Source organism: Anticarsia gemmatalis, chromosome 20 (assembly GCF_050436995.1).
Source record: "Anticarsia gemmatalis isolate Benzon Research Colony breed Stoneville strain chromosome 20, ilAntGemm2 primary, whole genome shotgun sequence".
In the NCBI taxonomy this organism is placed as follows: domain Eukaryota; kingdom Metazoa; phylum Arthropoda; class Insecta; order Lepidoptera; family Erebidae; genus Anticarsia; species Anticarsia gemmatalis.
Genome location: NC_134764.1, coordinates 9,995,474 through 10,013,459, shown reverse-complemented (window position 1 = coordinate 10,013,459; position 17,986 = coordinate 9,995,474). Strand labels below are relative to the sequence as shown.

The following is a 17,986-nucleotide window of genomic DNA, read 5'->3' as shown; positions in this document are numbered from 1 at the left end:
TTAGACGGCTAGTGCCTTATAAAGTCGCTATTTAGGCTTTATTTTTAAAGTACCGTAAATAAATATTCTAATTTAAGTGTCACCCATTTTGGGAGATGACACTCGTTGAATGAAAGACTTGAAAACCATCTGGATTTTGTATTGCCACAATTTTAGATCAAATAAAAAAAAACTTAGCTGATAGCGCCATCTAGCGATTCAACTTTAGACTAGTTAAATTGGAAAGGTGTCGATAAAGCGTCGATATCTCAAGCTTGTTCTATTGTAGCACATAGATGTCGTGCTAAATCACATACTACCATTTAACTAGAGTTTAGTACTCAAGGAGTAATAGTAGAGATTCTTTAAGATAAGATTACTAAGAATACGCTAGCCTTCTGTCTATCACCATCCCCCCCCCTTTCCCGCGTTTCCTTTTAAAATGAAGTCAAAATGATTTCTAGGGGGTAGTTGACTGAGTGATGAAAAGAATATTAAACTTGTACTTGTAAAAGTTTCGCCAAAATGCTCATGTTATGTAACATTTTCCGTAAATAATAGTGAAATTAAAATAATTATATACAGAATAAAACATTAAATAAGGCACTCATTTGATCCCAAGGAAAATAAGAAATTGGGAAGTCACTGTCGTTATTTTTTAATTAAATATGATTTTGACATTTTGTAAAAAGTAGCTAATTTGACTGGTAGTCAACTTAAGTCAACTACCCTATTCATTGTTATAAAACAAAGTTCTTGTAATAACAGTTTTAAATACAGTAATGTTCTAGTTACTTGTTAGTCTCTGAGTTCACAAACTATTCTAGGAATCAGTGATAACATCGTGGCAACTGATAAACATCTGTAGATACAAATCAGGTAAGTAAGGTACGATTCAGACCAACCGGCTAGCGTCGCGCCGCCTCGGAACGGAGCCGTACGCGTGCCGCGGCAGCCGAACGTGTGCCGCGGCAGACGAACGCGTCCGTCGGAGCTGTACCGCTACTGCGGTATGCGTACGGCTGCCGCGGTAGCCGCACGCGTGCCGCGGCAGCCGACAGCGTCCGCTGGAATCCAATCATATGTCTGGACTAAAGAAATTAGTTTATCTTCCGTATCCATTTTTGAATTTAATATGTTAACTGTCGCTTGAAGAACACAACTTCAATGATTCGCTAGTTGCTGCACCGTAATCTCCGTTCGTATTTCACGACGCACAGCTGACCGGCTCCGAACGGACCCGACGGCAGCCGATTGGATGCCGACGGCGCCGTTCGGAGCCGGTCGGAGCCGGTCGGCCGTCGCGACAGCCGAACGCATTCTGCGACAGGTCGCGACAGGTCGCGACGCGTCGCGGGATGCCGACGGAGATAGCTATGCGTAAGTTGCTTGCAAATATGAACTGTATTTACTGTTGATACATTTCAGTGTTCTTTACCGCATTGTAAAATGCCGCCCGGTCCGGCCCGACGCGAGCCGGTTGGTCTGAATCGTACCTAACTCGGAAAATTTTAAGTTTTTTATATGATTTCTTGTTGCTAACGGGTAAAGCGTTCCATCTTCATTATTTTTTGGGGAAAAAGGGTACAATTTGGTTGGTTGACTATATTTTTGGGATAAACATTGGCTATCTTTTCATAACATCACTCTTTTTATACCTAAGGACGTAAGTAGAGGCGTATGAATCACACCTACATTTCGCAATTAGTAATAATAGTCTCATGTTATAGGAGGCGAGCATATCACGATACCACCATGACAAATGCTTCAAGGTACGGAGTCCCGGCTACTATTGAGAAATATTATAATATAAATAAGAAAAGATCAATAGCACTCGAACCGGACACCTAGTGATCAGCAGTCGTATACTCTGCTGCCTAGACCACAGAGGTAAGTAAAAAAACACAAAAGGTAGTACATTAGGCCCTTGACCCCCACTATAATCAACGAAAAAGAATATGCGTTGAAATTTTGTTTCTTCTTGTCACAATTCTAATCGTTATAAAGTGTCAGTTGAAGTTAGGTGCAATATAAGGCAGGTTTACCTGATGCAGGCTACTCTCTGTCAAAATAGAATAGGTCTTAAACAAACACCTGCTTTATCTGGCGAAATTTCGTTTTCACGGATCACGTTACCATACCATGACCATAGGAGTTTCTTGCCAGCTCTTCTCATTGGCCCTACCTTCCGAACTGGCGGTAAATTCACTCTCTGTATCATTCGTTAATTCGCTATCATATGTTTCAGCACTTGACCTAAATGAATAAATGATTTGATTTTGATTAAGTAGTAGTAGCAGTAGTATTTTACCCTTAAATATAGTTACATAACCTTATATGTATATAAAAATGAATCGTTAAATGTGTTCCTAAGCGCAAATCTCAAGAGCAGCTGAACAGATGTTCCTGATTCGTTTTTATAATATTACTCGAAATACGAGGATGGTTCTTACGGAGAAAAAATAACAAAAACAAAGAAAATTTCTAGCGTGGACTGTAAGGCGGTACGAAGTTTGCTGGATCAGCTAAATATTTATAAAAGTCAAAACTTGCATGCAAATAAATCAATCAAGTAATAAATAATATGTAATTTATAATCGCATGTGTTCATTAGGCGGTTACACAGTCGTATGGCATAATTGTTAATGACACGTGTTAAGTCGAGCGGCGACTTAATATGTGCTGTATGCAATTAATAACTGTATTGCGCTTGCGTATGGGCCAAGATTAATGCGTAGAGGCGATGGTTGAAGGAAAAATCGTTTTGGTTTTCTACCTAATCGTGTTGAGAATACTAAAAGTGAATGTTAAAGTTACGTAAAATCATGTAGCAAACTTATTTATGATTTTAAACAGAAATGTGGATCAATTATGATTTGGTCAGTCGACTGTAGAAGTTCGTTTTTGTGTGATATAGTAGCCAGAAGCTGGGTAGTAATCTTTGAGATTGTCTCTACTATCCAGGCATGGCTTCAGCAAAAAAATAAACCATACTATGCAAAAATGGTATTACTCATTGTCTGCCGAAAATTGTTTTAATTCTGTAGGCACCTTATGGCTGTAGTGTCGTGTGTACAAGTTATTCTTTGGCACATATTCTTGACACGGTGTGCGGCTACTCGCAACGGATATTTGCGGAGATAGCGGCTCGCTTTCTGACCGCCGCCGTCAGCCGTCGTCAGCCACCGCTGTGACGGCTGTCTCCTGCGCTGCTGCCAAACTGACGGCAAATTCACTGGCTCTTAAACTTAACTAACTTTAAGTTTGGGTATTGCGTGATTAACATTTAGAGCTTAATAATAATATCTGGGGACCTTAATAAGTACATAAGTATCTACGGCTAGATGACATTTGTTTTGCTCTTGTGAATTAACTACTAGCATACGTACATCTAAGAACTATGTGCCTTGTTTAAACTTGTTTTCAAGTGGAAGATAGAGCACAAATAACTATGAATTTTCTTACTTTTGAATCGTTCTTTCATCCACAGCTATACACAGTCCCCCGGTTATGATTACAACCTTTTTAAATATTGTCATCGACTTGTCTATGTATACACATATGAGTTTTACGGGTATCAAAGTAATGTAATATCGTAATCTATTCCGTTAACAAAAATATTTATTTTCAACATTTGTTCATCATTGTTATCCATATATTTGAGAACCGCAGGATTACCAGTCTATCGGTCTCTTGACTAGTCAGTCTGATATTCTGGTCAGTAATCTAATCGACTAGTGCTCTAGTCGATGAGATAGTTGCATTATCTCTGAGACGTTTGTGGGCTAAGCCGGGGGGCTTTTCAGCGCTTGTCAACGTTTGAGAAGCGTTTTCCTTTTAATTTGTGGCAGTGTTATAGAGCAGATTGAGTTTGTATGCCTAGAGGGAAGCTAGGTATGGTTTATAATTCAAATATTGGGAGTAGAAAGACTAATCCGTTTATTTAACAAAAATCTTATCATCAATATTTTAGCCTAGCATTACGAGTGTGGAAAATTGTCTTAAAAATATTAAAGGACAAATTCGGGAAACATCTATAGGTATTTCTAAGTGCGATGATTTTTTAAAATTATATCACATTGTTCAGCGAGAGAATTGAACCTTCTATTCGTGCAATGGAAACTGAAATCTGAACTACAAGTGACGTTTAAATTGGGAATATATTAGAAATCTAAACACTTACATACAAACATAATATCACGCCTTATTCCTATAGGGGTAGGCAGTAAATCTAAACACATTTTGGATTAATAGAGAACTAAATTATTATTACCAGCCAGAGACAATAAAATTACCGCGAATTACACTTTAAAACTTACTTTATTATTCTATTGAACAGTATTTATATTGCTTCTGTTACTCTTCAGTTATATGCAAGCAATAAACGTAATTCCAGCTTCTATGTAACTCTCCAACTTTTGTTCAAATAGTTTTATGTATCTTCTACACAATTGGCAATCTGAATTTATAGGCCTTTTATAGTTTTGACTTATAGTTTCCTAAGAATTGACTATTCATAGATTTTAAGAGCCTTTTGCTGAGTAACTGCTACCGCGCGGATCGATTTCGTTTAAGTTTAGCTACGCTTGCCGAGGTGGGTCAGTGGATGGGTGACCATATTATACATACCAAGATTACCAAGTCCTTCCGTGTTCCTGAAGGCACGTTAAATTGTAGGTCGCGGCTGTCCTTTTTAAAGATCTTTGACTGTTATTGCCAGTAGTCAGAAGGTTGAAAGTCTGACAACCAGACTTACCGATGGGTACCGTGTTTCAGCCCAGGTTACTGGGTTGTCTAGGTCCAATAGCCAGTAGTACTAAGTAAAATACTGGTATTCAGTTGCACCCGGTGAGACTGGAAGCCGAATCCGACATAGTTGAGAGACCGGCTAGACTGATATTACTATTAATAGATTTTAAATTGTTTCCTGAAAATTGAGTCTTAACTCCTTTCACAACTAACCACGAAATACAATTAATAGTATAATATCAATAACAAAGTTAATCTCCAATTAGTTATCAAGTTAATAAACGTTTTCTCTATATTACTATTACGTCAATGTAAGAAAGCAACATTTTTGTTAGTAATTAAAAAACATTGTCAAAATTGTTGAGTGAAAGTTTTTAATAACCTCCTTAAATTTTGTTTGAAAATATAGGCATAAACGTAATGTCATGAGACAAAAAAGAAAACAAAAATTCAAATTCAGAACATTCCATAAAATTAAGAAGAAAATTATCAGAAAAAAAGAATTTTGCTTTCTGTCAAAATTCTTGAATTTTTCCTGCATGGATTTCATGAAATATGGTGGGCATAATTTACCCTTTGCCCTATTAAATGTAAAAACAATAATATAATTTTAAAATAGTTTAATAAGCAGCTAAATTTCACTTGTTTTGAGATGTGAATCGTCTGTGCATCGCCTCGGCAGTTGACCACTGGCCGGCAAGAACGCCGCACGCATGACACACTTTCTTACACCGATAAAAAATAAACGTCTATGGTATAAGCGCGCGCAAATTGAACAATTTTTAATCTGTGATGTGTAGTGTACTATAATATATTTTAGTTTCATGTTTTGTTATTAAGTTATAAACAATTTGGATTTTTGTGTACCTTCCGGACTTAATTATGGTGAGTTTTATACTTTTGAAGTAATAAGAATTATAATAAGAATTGTAGAGAATTTCCTTTTCAGGATTGAAAACTATTCCGAGTTGGAGTCTTATTTTTTAGTGATTACGAAATTAATGATTTACTTAACTGTCTTTAAAGTTCCTATTTTATTCATTAGCTTTATTTTATGAAGTTAAGTGCAATATTAAAAATAAAAAAGTCATTCCATCATATTTTTTCGTCTTTGGAAATGTTTCTTGATTTTCCTTTACATGCAACTGTACCGATAAATTCTAAAGTTAACATAAAATCGGGTACAAGCAATAGTATGTTAAACGTCAATAAAACGTTAAACTAAACGTAAAATGTTTTGTTCTGCGTATGAACGAGCACATTGCCCATAACTCGAAAGTTTTCGTCAAGTAAAAGTTGCGAAGATCATAGCCCCTGAGTTACGAGTATATACCCAAATACAAACACCAATCAACTTTATACCTTATCGCTTATATATTAAAGTTTATAATACAATGTTTTATTTTTGTCAATTTAAGCAGTCATGGCTGATAAATATTAAATTACAGTAACATGCTTAGATCATAGAGCATGAAGAATTGCAAAAATGAAAGATGGTGTGTAGAGAGATTGTCTGTGGTTTGTCCTGCTTCACTGGAACCGTTGAGATGAGTTAACTTACATACATTATACATCATAATATATTCATGGTATATGTGCGTAAGTAACACTCGATACGTTCCGCTTTACAAAACTTAGTTTATCAGGAAACTATATGAAGTGAACCTCTGGAACTCGCTAATCCCGGATTTATTTGCGTTCTCAGAAATACATCTTGTAAGGGTGTTTAAAAGTTTATATTTAACCCGTTACTATACCACTCTTGGGCAAGGGTCTCCACCCGAACGAGGGTGGGGTTAGGCCTTGAGTCCAACACGCTGAACAATGGCGGGTTAGGGACTTTGCATACCCTTCAGAAATGTATTAAACTATTATTTATGAGTAGAAAACTTATTCATATTTGAACAGTATTATTTAAGACATGACATGATTAAACGTTCAATCCTTATGGCTGGATAATTCCGTGGATCTATTAAAAAGGTAAAAATGGGGTCGAAAATGTTGCATGTTTCTTTATCGTAGTCTTTAATTTACGCAGTAATTTAATAATATTACGTATATCCATTATAATATGTCATAATTATGTAATTTTGCTGACGGAAAGCATAACGGTGTGGGAGACGAGTGTGTGAAATCATGAGCTAGCTTTGTTCGTGACGATTGTTTAAGTCACTAGATAACAGAAATACTTAGAGTATGTTGTCCGGCCTTATTGCAAATTCCTGCCTTTTTTAGGTCAGTTATGAAGCAATAACTATCGTAGAAAGATATTTAATGACGAAAAAAGTATAGAAAAAATGTATAGGCTTACAATAATAAAGACTATCCATCATATCTTGTCTTATGAAGTAAATACTATATCCAGTATGGGAGTGTAATTATAATAAAGCAGGGTAGGGTCCTGGAATAGTTTAAAAATGGAACTTTATTCCACTATTCGATTTGGAAAATGAAGACAAAAGATGAGTCTATAGTGTTTAATACATTTCTTAAGGACATGCAACAAAGTCCCTAATCTGACTTTGCCAGCGAGATGGACTCAAGGTCTAATTCCTTCCTCTTTTGGGAGGAGACCCCTGCCCAGCAGTGGGCCAGTTACCAGGTTAAAAAAATCTGTTTATTATATACTTTACGAGCACTTACGGCATTTCGAACACTTCATTTGACAAGGTAGTTCATGAAATTAAACATTTTTTAATTTCTTATTTTCTTATCAATGACCATACATACTACACCCCTTTAAACTTTATCTACATAAATTTAATATAATTATATACTTACTGAGTACGATGATTTTATATAAAACTCACGTCATATTATTGCCACACCGTTGCGTGACGTCATCGACCAATTTCTCTATAATATGTTCAGTATGGTCAGTCTGAGATAACTAACTGTTTTAGCGGTAGATCGTAGTTATGTAGACGTATTTGTACATAGCGGTGCTTATGTATAAGGAGATGGGTGAATAGGTGCTTTGAAAATAGATTTTGTGTCTTTTGTTATTAAATACGGACCCAACAGGTGTATGAAATACATTAACCATATAAGACCCATTTAACCATTTGACCGGGCACGGTACCAAACTCCGGGCTACTGTTGAGAGAATATTCTAATATAAAAATATAAACACACATAAAACAGTTAAAGCACACGAATTGAGAACCACCTTCATTTGAAGTCAGTAAAAAATTGGCCTATGTCCTCATAGCAGGAGAAATAACGTAGACATTTAATAAGAAATTTCAATGAGTCTTTTCATCAGAGCAAAATTCTTTACCATAACGTTTAAATAGCTCATACTTTAGTAATACTTTTCTATGAACATAATAGCTATAAAAGAACGGATTCCACAGGAAGTCGGGGATGTACATGTACTAATGTAGAGCAACTTTCTCAAATAATCACCATATCTGGTGCCGTTGAGCGATCATTCACTTTGTTTTCCTGACAGCGTTTAACACTCACTCGTAATTCACTGTAATTATTTATATAGACTGCCTCCGTGGCGCAGTGGTTTAGGCCACCACGCCGCTACCGTTGCGTCGGGAGGTTTTGGATTCTATTCCCACACGGAACAATTATTTGTGCGGTCCACAGATAATTGTTTCGGATCTGATTATACTTTGTGTCCGTTGTTTGTATGTTTGTAAAAGTCCCCGCGACGCAAGAGCAATTCTTAGTGCGGGGGTAGCCTTTTGAAATTAAAAAAAGGGAAAAAAAAATCCTAGATTTTTGTCTCTCGACTTCCGAGAAAAACGAACACTTTAACCATTCGGTAGATTATATTATTATTCTCACAATGCATAAAACTCACACCTATATAACTATACGGAAGATGTTCATATAAAACTACAGATTTTCCTCTCATTAAACAGTTTTTCTAATTACATATAGCTAGGCACGCGTCCCGGTTTCGCTCTAGTGCTATTAGTCAGTTTTTGCTTGATCACTTCGCACTCGTAGCGGGTAACCGTGTTCAGACGACTATCAATAAAGTGCTGTAATTATATGTTGCAAATGAATGTACATAAGATTTTCTATGGAGTGTATAGAGTCATTCGCGTGAAATATTTTTTCTTGATTTTCTAATCGTAATAGGTTATTTGATTAAGATTGTTCTTCGGCTAAAATGTATATTGTAAATGGTTGTGCTCTGTTAAAATCTTTCTTTCTTTATGATGAAATCAATAATCAGTCGGTTTCATAAAAAGCAGCTGATTTACTTGTATTCATGTATACCCTAAGGTCAATTTGGGTAACTTTGAATCATACCCAAATGATTCAAAGTTACCCAGGTTGACAGTACTGTATTTTTTAGTTTTTGTACTTATGTATGTATACTATGTATAAACAAGTAACACGTTAATATAGGCAGTTTAAAAAAAAGTTCTTATATCTGAATTTTAACACTGATTAAGCAAGAGGTAACAGAATTTTCAAGGTGCATTGATGTAATTCAGTCAAAATCAAAATGTCAAATTACAAAATTTGTGATAATTTATTTACTTACTGCTAAATAATAATGCGTAAATCCCACTTTATTATAATATTAATCATACAACAGGAAAGTTTAAAAGTTATAGATTTGATTTAAGATCCAAATTTCAATGCATACTTTTAGTGGCTTGTTATTAATCTAACAACCATTTTTGTCTTACGAACTTTTCTTAAGTTTATTTGTTGATTGTGAAATCTATTTAATTACAAACATAATTTCTCTCTATCTCTGTCATACCTTATCTTTTTTCTTAATACATAAAGGAAAATAAATATCCACTGTCTGACGGACAAAACTATTAGACTTTACACTTTTAGATATTTTCTGTCCTAAATTTTACTTATAAATGTTTATGAGAGGTTATTAAAACATATCCTTAAAACTTGTAAGTACTTAAAACACAAACGTATCAAAAACTAGTCTAATAAAAATACATTTCAGAAGGCGCTCCAGGAAGCTGTATAATAAGATGCATATCAAGTTAACACCTCACTGAGTGCCTTCCTATATCAATCTTCATCTGCGTCCGTCAATCATACGTCAAATTATATGGCCCCTGTGGCGCTGATCGTGTGCCCGTTATTTGTCTTGTACTTCCTAAATATATGGCACTTTGAATATATATCAAATTCTTTTGGTACTTGATTTATTTTATAATTGTTCTCTGGGATAATACTGGTTTATGTTTATACACATAGTTAGTTAAATGTTATTATGCCAGCTTCTGCCTGCGAATTCGTCTGCGTGAAACTATTTCTCGAGGTAAAAAGTATTATATTTGTTAATGTCGGTTATAAGCTTTTTTAAAATTGGTTTATTAAAATATGTTTTGTAGTTTTTGGGTGAAAGAGTAACAAACAAACATACATAAATCTTCTCATAATTTCTCACTTATACACTATCCTATAGTTTCTAGGATACAGAACTTCATAACGATGAATTTTATGCAAAAGGTAAGTAGTTAGGTTTAGTTACGATTTTTATGGTTTTAGCAATGCCCTTCATTCCTCCTTCTTCTGTCAAGATAATTGTTAAAGTTTTACTTATATTTTAAGTGTCTATCTTGAGAAATAATTTAGAGTGTTAGGAGTTGAGTTATTCTGTCATCACAGTACGGCTATCATGCAAAAAGTTTGTTGATCAATTAATTCAATTAAAATTCGTAATAAACTTCTCATAGTAAATTGCATATCCTGCAATATACTAGTTAAAAAACCAGACATAACTAGATCTAACAGAAGCGGTTTCATGAATATTAGCAAGAATTTGGAGTGTTATAATTGGTAAGCGTGGGCAGCGACCAGTTTTTTATATAACAGTCGTTGAGAGACGTGGCGAAATTGGTGAATTTCTTTCTAATGACGATCCTTTTGAAGAGATACTGATTGCGTGGTTCAAATTGGAGCTGTTTTGGTAGTGTTATATTGAGAATCTATATAGTTTTGATGTAATGATAAATGTACCTTTATTCTTTGTAATATATTAATGTGATTGGGTCCTTAATTAATGGTACCATAGATTACCTGTTTGGTGGTGTTGTGCGAGGTCCTTAATTAATGGTACCATAGATTACCTGTTTGGTGGTGTTGTGCGAGGAGAAATTACATTATAATTGAGCATTTTTTATTCCTATTAAATCCTCCTCTCCTATTACTGGACTAGGTTTAAAAATTGACGCACTCTGTGTGTTTCTTTTTCTACTGGAAAGATAAACCTGTGATTATTGCCATACCCGCAACTGCTTTTGAAACCTATGATTGGGTCGGGAATAGTTCTCTTCAATTGATTTGTCTAATAATTTGACCATGACAGTCCCAATCTCTAAGTAACTAAGGCTAAGTTATTAAAAACAGCATTAAATAATGTTCAATCAAACCATATCTTCGTAATAAGCAGTTAGCTCCGTAGTTATAAAGTACTTTGCATTTTCACAGCATAAAATGTATTTAACATTTTCTTTCCAAACCTGTATTTGATACTTAAATCGTTTAGAAAATATAGTCATAAATACTAATGGCGATCGTTTGCCTTGTTAATTATGAAGTCGTTAAATATTACAGCCAGTTTGAGGGTCGTTCTTGCGACATTTTAAACGTAGTTTTAGACTATGTGTATGATAGAATGATCTAGAAATCTAGATAGACTCATATCTAGCTTCTGACTAAAAGGTCAGTCAATATTATTGGACTTACTCACACACGGTCATTTGATTCCAAAATAAGCAGAGCTTGTACTATGGTAACCAAATAACTGATAAACATACTTATATACTTCTAAATACATACTTATATAGATACATTAACATCCAGGCTCAGAACAAATACTTGTGCTGATCACACAAAGATTTGTCTCGGGTGGGATTCGAACCCACCACACGCGGCGCTTTGGTATTGGCGGCGAGGTGACCACTTTAACCACTGCGCCAAACGTGCAGTTTGGCAGTCAATCAGAGATGAATAAACTACCGTGCAATTTAATTTGAAATATCATTTAATATAGAGACATGATTTTTTTTTTAATTTGGGTAATATTTAATTCTCAAGTATCAAAAGTAATAATTTTGTAACTGTGAACATAAAAACGTACGTATTATATTTCAGTAACTCTAATTATTCTAGTAGAGAGAGTTTGTTATTTGTCTATCGTTGTTCTCCTTTCAGACACTGACGGTTAGTTTTCAATTTAAATGTTTAATTTAGTTAAATTAATTATTATTACTAAATTTTGTTAAAAATAGTCTTAGTGTTAAAATTAGATACACATGTATTTAGGTTCGAAGTCCAAAGTAGAATTTAGATTCATATTTTGTAATTAACGTATAGATTTCGATTAATTTTAATTATCCAGTTCTTATTATAACTTATCATTTTTATATTAATATAGTGTATATAAATAGGATTATAGTGATTAATCATAAAATAAATTTACATTTGCACGAAAACAAACCATTTCTAATTTAATTTTTAACTTGAATCAGTGACTGCGTTGACGTCAGTATAAAATAAATGAAATCTTTTTTAAGAAATATGTTCAAAGTTCATTACTTTACAATTAATCACATACTTAACAATATTTATTATATTTTGAGAAAAAATATACTTTCACATTTATTTTCAATAAAATATGATAAGACTATTAACTACTGATTAACACTTACTTGAGCATTCAACTCTTCTTGGGTTATGATATAATTGACTAAAATTATTATCCTATCGGCCAAAGGACCTCTTCTACGGGTGATAGACCTTCCCCATAGAATTCCATGACGCCAAATCATGGGTTCTCCTAGTCCAATGGGCTCTAGCAACCTCTACCAAGTTATGAGTACCTACATCTTGTTGGATTTGTCCACACTTTGTTTTTTCGTTCGGGGTAGCCATTCCAGATCTTTTAAATATACGACTATTGGTTATCACTGACTACAATACGTAATTTCGAGCTATTCGTGTAATAAATTGTAAATAAAAAACTATCATCTTTTTGACTTAATCTTTATAATAGCAGCAAATAACTTTATGTAACTAAGAAAATAAACATTAACAATCAAGCTTTCTTTAATAACAATAAACAATTAAATAATACGTATTATTAAAACAATAATTGGTTAAAATCATCAAAAATCTCTGCTTATACCCAAGGATTAAGCGTTGAAATTATTTAACACGTTATGTGAAAGTAGATTTCTCTCATTTAGAAGATTACATATAAGAAATTCAAATTTTATGCTGTTTTGAAGGCCGCTCAGTATTCGTATTATTTCATAATAATATGTTGATTGAATTGTATTAATAACTATATCGTTTAAATAGTTATTCGATATAGCTGCTTAATTGTGAAACTGTTGCAATAACTCGCATTTGCATTTGATGTTAGATCGTTGAAAGTGTTTACAGCGTCGTTGAATTTAATGTACATTTTTTTTATTCAGATTTTAGTAGATATATAAATAATGTTGCATTGATCCTAGACATCTAACTTTTATTAGACATGCGATATAAAATGGTGTGTCGCTTTTAACCCTGCTCGTAAAAGGCGGTATCGTAATGAAGTTGACAGCGGTTCAAGATTTTATTGAAATGAATAAAATGATAGTGATTTGTTAAGGAATATTATGTCGTAATCTTTAAATTTTCTTCCACTAGGAGATACTCTACTACACTCAGATAGAAATTATTTATTGTAGTTTAGTTATTTGTAGATAAACTTATATACACTAATATAGATTTAAGGTTAACATGAAAATGAAATTATATATTATTGAAATTAAGTCTCCCACAATTTATCCCGTATTGTTTTTATATGTCATCTTTTAGAACGTAAAACAAACAAAACCTAACAAAGCTAAAATCTTCTTAGAAATAGACGTAAAGTTATGTTACGATGTCCAGTTGTACAGTTAGTTATGGAGTCTAGTAACGCATGCTTGCGAATCGCGCCCTAGTTCCTACACTTTCGTGTAAGATAGCTTAGTTAACTTATTTGTATATTGTGACTTAGTTTTTGAATCGTTTTATCGAAAACCAATCCATTTTACGTACCTATATAGGATGTAATCTAATTGACGTTCATGATGAAACATTTTAGTCATTAATAAAAAGCTTTATTCAATTAACAATAAACCTACGCTCAGGTTTAGATAACTTGTACATACATATATAGTAGTACTTACAATGTAATACATGTTACTCTTTCATTAGTCAGCTTTTCTATAACGGGGAAATCTTTACTATTCTAAATATATTTGTCTTTCTTTTACGTGTAAACAGCTAACAACTTACTGCACGGAAAGGGCGTGATAACCTACTGTTTCTTCAAAAGTCAATCCTCCCTGAAATAAGAGATCACATTAAGAAAGATTTGTTATAAACTTAACTTGATCTAACGTACAAAATTGTCACTCGTACTTTTCCATAGTCATATTATATTATCATAGTACTGATCTAGCCGTAAGCTTAGATCCTATCAACGTCATCTTACCGTAGGATTTCAAGCATAATTCATTATCAGATCTCAAACTTGAGAGCTTATTAATTCAGGTCTTACACTTAATTAATCTTCTACACAGAAACAGTGAGTTTGACTTCTGAAAGTGCTCTAAAAACCCGTTTGCGTTTCTCCTATTTGTGTATTGAATAAATTGTCGTTTTCTCCATAGCTTTGACATAATCGATTAAATTAGTCATTGTTCGGACGTGGCTATCTTATTTAGTCATCTTGGGTTATAAATTGTCCTATTGCTAGTTGGGATTGCTGAATTAAACTTAAAAGCGAGATGAAAGACATTGTTTTGTGTATTCGAAGAATAGAGACTGTTTAAGTGACAACGACATAAGAAGATACGTTAAGCATTTTTTTTATTTACTTGCTTCAATGAGCCGTGAGTTCCGGAAAAAATGGAACATTATTATCAATTTTTATTTTACCTACTCTTGCGATACTTACTTATGTAATTGATCAGGGGATTATGTTAAAACAGCATGGCCGTCACGGACATTTCGTCGATAAATGTTGATATTCTAGTTGCAAAGAGGTTTACAGTAACTAATTCGCCCATATGACAAAGATTTGTATATCTTAATGCACTTGGTAAGTCAAAAATCTTTGCATTACTAAATGACTCAACCATTTTAAGATTTTCCTTATTGACTTAATTCACTATGTGCGCTATGATTGTTCCAATTATACCGCATACCAGTTTATACGTACAAGTAAAGATTAGACTAGCCTAGTTGAAACTCGAATCAAGTTTTCATCCCGTTATTTTATAACGAACGTTATTTTATAATGGCTTATACCCGCGGCATAGCCAGTTTGGATATTTTTTTAACTACTTGACGGAGAGACCAATTTGCGACCACGGTTTAGTGCAACCTGTGCCGAAACTTCAAGAAAATACAGCTTAATAATGTGTTAATTTTAGTATACCATATCACTTGCCGCAATAATGAGGCAATCCAGAAATCACAATCTCGCCCTGACAATATAATACGTTGGATTTTAAGTATGTGTGTTTGTATCTCTTTATCTTTATCTCGCAAATGCTACTGAACAGATTCTGATTTAATTAGGTACTCAGATAGTTCATAGCTTGAGAAATCTTTCTAGGTGAAGGAAGACTCTAGTATTTATGTAGTTTCAGTAGATTAATCGTAAAAGTGAAACATACAGACAGATATCTTCACTTCTATATTATTAATATGAATATATTGATAGTAAAGACTATTTCAGGATATTAGTCATTACTTTTTATTTTAAAGTGGATGCGCAGTTTTGACCACAAAAAAAGAAAGTAATGAGCAAGCGATTTGCAATCTATTAAATATATTTTAGTGTTTTTTTACGCAATACGGTACTTATTTGTAATACTAATGATTGATCTGTTTTGAAACGGTTTACAGCTAAATTATAGATTAGAAGTTGGAAAAATACTTTTAGAATTACTAAACTTAAAGTTTTGCGTGTAGTTAGGTATCTCTCAAATTTGTTATTTTTTAGTCTGTAGTAACATTATGCTTTCAATGTTTGATAAACACGATAATGTATAAATTAAGTCAGATAGCGTAGTTTCCGGTTTCAGATGTACAGTATCATTTTGTACTTAAATACTTATGGCTTTTTGATCATAGGTATAAACTAAATTTGTGCAATGAGAACATGACGTTTGTTGGTACACCACCATATATTCTTTCTGATGAAATCAAAAGCATATTTTTGTTGTTTTTTTCTGCAGTAAAGACTATTTTCAAGTAAACAGAAACGTACTATTTAAAAGGTTCGTTATACGAAGCTTGGTTTAGGATATAATTGGCAAATTAAAATAAATATGTTGCCGATTCGTTGCCATAAATAATGACAGTAAAAGTGTGTCCGTGAACTTAAATAAACCCGCAATACAAAGCTCTTTGAATCGGCCTGCCTTCGTCCACCTACGCACTATGAAAGCTAGTTTCACTACTTACTCGATATTCCGTTTAGTTAGCTCTATTAAATAGGAATATATAAATGTACAATACTATTCTTAAAGAATATAGCTATAATTTAAGAGATTGGTAAGCAATTGCTTCCCACGCAAGACGTCGAGGATTCAGTCACACACCAAAGTCTTTCCAAAGTTGCCGAAGTGCCGAAATCGTGAAGGCAACCATTGCATTCAAGGAATACGAATATGAAGTCGCCATTGCGGGCCGCGGCAGACTGAATACTTACTCCTTTATCAATCCGGGAGAAGACCCGTGCCCAACACATGTGAGACAGCAATAAACTAGAATTATTTATGAATACAACTAAGCAGATAAAGTTTAGATTCCCATTCAATTTAGTATACTTTTTCTTGTATCCTATTGTACTTATAATGATTTTGGAAATGAGAATTCATTCACCAACATTTATTGCTGACTGTTCAACAATCATAAATCTTTAAACCCATAATTTTAATTAAAATTCCGTCAATGAGCTTCATTACAAATGAGAGTGCATGACGAGTCAAATTGTTTGACCCTACAACCCATTGTGTTTTTAACCTTCACATGATTTCAAATCAATTGTTCGTAGTTCCAGATTTCTTTGACACATCAGCAAGATTGGAAGTGAAATGCCGTCAATACACTATATGAGTGACAATAAAAGTAGGTGTTAGAGGTTTTGATTTCAATGATATTGATTGTAGTCATACTGTTGGTAGTGACCGAGAGACAGATATATAGAGATACGTTTCTATAGTAATAATAAAAAAGTTAGCTTTAGAAAACTGCATAGCCGTGACAATAATGAGTTACGTTTATTTATTACTTTGATCTTCGACTATAGACGTCTTTCGCGATAAAAAGGGATTCACGTGTTAAAAAGTATCAAAGTAAAGTCCGTCATCTTTATTTGTCCAGTAAATAATTATGAAAGGGTAGTAAAACACACACAAATGCATCTTTGTACGTTTTATATTAATAATATTCAGCAGCATTCTTGGAGTTAACAAACGGTCTAAAATTAATGTTACTTTTTATATCGTGAAATAGTCAAAGTTGTTAATTCCAACGAGCTGTTTGTAGAGGAATAATAAACGCAATTTGTAGATAACTGTTTTTAAATCTTAATAGGTATTAAAATGTAACCCATTAATAATGTCCCACTGATGGGCAAGCGTCTCCTCCCGTAATGAGGGAAGGTTTAGGCCTAGAGTCTAGGTATTAAGCTCACCCTAAATACTTTACACACCGTAATATCCCTAAAAAGTCTTACTATATCATGCTTTTTTATTTTTAATCATCCGTCTGTAAGCTAGAATTACATATGCAACTGTTTTTGGTGTCAAGTCGATTTCGATGGCCGCTGTACAAAAACTCATACATCTCTAGTACTATACATTCGGTACGTTAGCATACTTTCTGTATGACTTGTACTTCGCTACTGGGTCGTGCGACAGGTTATTAGAGTAATGAGAATATTGAGACGGTATTGGGTATTAGTTGGACCGCTTTGGAAATTAAATCTTCATTTCGGTGTAGATATAGTTAAGTGTATTTCTAGGAAGTGACCAAGTGAAGATCGAACTTTAAAGTAGTTTTGAAGAAAAATATGACAAAAAGAACATTTGTCATAGCTTGGTATGATAACATTATGAGTAAATAAAAATGTAACATCACAAGTAAACTTTGTTTCTATAAAAACTTTTAAGTTATAAACCATCACATTTACTTTGTTTGTTTTTGTATGGTTGGTGTGAATCCAAAAGTTAAGTATCTAGACAACAAATCAAACCAA

The 17,986-nt window shown here is 33.6% G+C and overlaps 1 protein-coding gene across 2 annotated transcripts in view; it reads left to right on the top strand.

Moving 5' to 3' along the window:
- Nucleotides 1-5,423: 5,423 nt before the first annotated feature.
- LOC142981579 (uncharacterized) overlaps nucleotides 5,424-17,986 on the top strand; it is a 59,119-nt gene continuing 46,556 nt past the window's right edge. For both annotated transcript variants that reach the window (XM_076127587.1, XM_076127585.1), the window contains exon 1: nucleotides 5,424-5,613. The gene's annotated coding sequence lies outside the window, so the exon portion shown is untranslated. The remainder of the gene's footprint in view (nucleotides 5,614-17,986) is intronic.